This window comes from Chelonoidis abingdonii, chromosome 18 (genome assembly GCF_003597395.2).
Source record: "Chelonoidis abingdonii isolate Lonesome George chromosome 18, CheloAbing_2.0, whole genome shotgun sequence".
In the NCBI taxonomy this organism is placed as follows: domain Eukaryota; kingdom Metazoa; phylum Chordata; order Testudines; family Testudinidae; genus Chelonoidis; species Chelonoidis abingdonii.
Window position 1 is genome coordinate 12183231 of NC_133786.1, and position 3294 is coordinate 12186524.

Consider the following 3294-nt stretch of genomic DNA (forward strand, 5'->3'; position numbering starts at 1 on the left):
CCCCGCCTGTTAAAACGACTTGTGAGTATGTCAGCTGGAATCTGCGCACTCTGCGGGCTTCATCTTTCTTGCGGTGACAGTTGTTCACTTTAATAAAATGCTGTCTAGTCAACAGCTATTTCAGGTCTCCTTGGTAGCCTATGTTAACTGATGTTTTAAGCTCTGGAGAAAGGGGTTAAGTCGCTTGGACTGTGCCGTCCACTTTCAGAAGGGATGGCGTCCTGTAGAAGTTCTTCCACTTTAGTTAAATGTGCTCTGGGCAACTTCCAGCAACCCTCACCTGTAGTCCAGTAGTTAGGAACGTGCCGTGGTTGTAGGAAGATCCTGGTCAAACCCCGCTACCTGTCAACATGGATTTCTTGCCTCCTAGGCGACATCCTTTAGTGTGGCCATCTTGTCCGAACCCCTCCTTGTCCAGAGGTCATTGTCTTCTTGAGTGGAGAGGGGATTTGGACAGGATGGCTCACCACGACTCTCCCAGGCGGCCCCAGTTCACACCCTCAAAAGAGCGGGAGTCCCGGGTCTGCCACAACCTGGCGGGTATCCTGATCATGGGGACAAGAGAGGAGGGGGTTTACTGCTCAGCAGCAAAAGCCCCTTTAATTAAAGGAGCAAGAGGCCCTGTGACAGGCCCTTGGTCAGCTAGGAGGATTCCTCCATCCACCAGAGGCCCTCCTGTCCGACATGCAGGAGTTGAACCAAGGCACCGGCAAACCTAGCAAGCACCTAACCCACAACACCAGAGAGGGACTTGAGAATGTTGTTGCTCCAGTTAATAATAGTAAAAGTGAAAACTTGAGCAGTAAAGATGAGGACCCATCCCATTTCAGGTAGGTCAGAGGATTAAATCCCACACCATTTACTGCTGAGAAGACTCAAACACTGAACATAGTGAGAACAAATCACCCATACGGTTGCCCCAATCCTATGTCATATTATACTGAAAGTGGCCCATTTAAACAGAAAGGACAGAGACAGAGCCATCAGCTTAGAATACCCTCAGCCCTAAAACATTCACTTAACAGGTAAGAGTTCCAGATTGAACTCCTCTCATGAAGAAGAAAGGGGATTAAACCAGAACCAGTAAAAACCTTAGCAAGTACCAAAACCCTGACTACAGAGGGGATTTCAAGTTCGTGTGTTCAAATTACTTGATGAAGAAGAACAGTTCAAAATGTATGAGAAGCCAACATCTGAAATCCCTTAGTTCAGTGATCGGGGCACTCACTTGATACAAGAAACAGCCCAATTCAAATCCCTCTCGGAGCTGTAATGAAATTGACCCCAAGATTCCACATCCCCATAGGTATTTAACCACTGGCTAATAGATAGGTATGAGGCCTCTCTCGGACACACAAATCGTCTCAAATCCTTTCCACCCCAGAAGAGAACGAAAGTGACCAAGGCTTCCCATACCTGTGGTGAGTATCCTGACCTGGTCTGAAGTGAGCATGGAGCTGTTGCTCCGCAACCTCCCTGTGTCAGTTATGTGCAGTGTACGTGTCAGGCCACAGCATATAGAGAGACAGGGAGTAAGGTACCCTCTTACTGGACCCACTCTGGCTGAGAGAGAGAGGCTTCAAGCGACACACAGTTCTGCGGTTGGGAAAGTCCTTAGAATATGTGCTATAAACAATTTGTCCATCTTCATTAGCTGTGACATTTGGGGTACCTTCCCAATGAAAATATTAAGGCTACATTGCTATAATTATTCATTAATAATATTATTATTGTTATCAGCTAGGGCCCCAGTCATGGCCCGGGACCCACTGTGTAGCTGGTGAACAAACACAGAACAAATGACAGCTCTCCCCAAGAGCTTATAGACTAACTTTAAGACAAAAAAGAACAAATGGTAAGACAGAGCAGGGAGAACAAGGGGAAAAAGGACAGCATAGCTAGCGCATGATGGCAATGAGTGCACACCAGTAGCCTAATCAAATCATTTTGTAGGCATGGTGCAGAGATTTTGGCAGATCTGCTTTATTGTGTATGGTTAATACTTGTTCATCAATTGTTATAGGGCGACCTCCAAGATGGAAGGTCAAAATGGCAAAAACTGTGGGACTCTCATACATGTTTTTTCAATATGTAATAAGTAAATACACAATGTACTGCTACCTTGCTCTGAAGTCTGAGGCATTCTATGGCATAACCTTTAGGAGTTAAAAGTTAAACACTTGAAACAGCAAAATATACTAAATAAGATTTGAAGTGAGAATAGATGGACTAGAAAACGTGAGGCACAGAGAATTAGGTGATTGGCCAAGGTCACACAGTAAAATAGCTGTGTAGGAAGAGACTTATGCTCATCTAATATTAGACAACATGTCTCCAGCTCTAGTACTGTGCGCAGCAAAACAAAAAATACAAAACGCATTGTGTATAATCAGCACAAAAGAAGAACAATACATAAGGAAAAAGCAAAATAAGACTAAGCTGATGTTCAAGACAAAACGCACCGTTCGATTTGTTCTGAACATAACCTGGCTCATGACTATATGAATGGCTCGTAACACTGCTCCCATTTTACATATATCTGATACCATTTCTGGGCAGTTACAACCTACGAAGATCGAATTTTGTGCCTCTTCCAGTGGTACGCTGATTGTTTGCTGTAACTAAGCAGAGAGAGCTTGGGTTGTAAGAAGGGAATTCAAACACCTTACCAGGAGTGACCTGACTTGATATATGGTGTATTTCAGTAATCTACATTTTGGTCAGCCCCTCGCTGTCCTCATAAACAGACATGATCCAAAAATTCTATATGCATTTTGGGTCTGATACATCATCTCATCACTCCATTTCATGCCATGCAATCCTCTGAAACAACTTGGGTACTTAATCTTAGGTCCCTAAATGCATATTGGAATCTACAAAAAGGCCTGATTTCAGAACAGCTAAGCCTCCAGGACCAGGACTTCAGTTACCTCAGCAACGAAGGGAAGACCACATGACTGTTAGTTCCTAACTGTAGAGGACATCGCTACTTACAGTGGCCTCAACCAGGGATCGGGGCCCCCTGGGAGCCATGAGTAGATTTCAGGGGTCTGCCAAGCCGGGCCACAGATAGCTGGGCCAGGCAAGAACCTGAAGTCCCACTGCATAGCTGAAGCCTGGGGCCCTGAGCCCCGCCCAGGGCTGAAACCGAAGGCCTATAGGCACTTGCCACACGGTCTAAGGATAACAAAGCCCTAAGGATCTGCATAGAAGCAATCAGAGAAGGGCTGAAGAAGCACCAATCATGGCTAAGCAGACCATATAAAAAGGCGTTGGCACAGCAAGGAAGACACT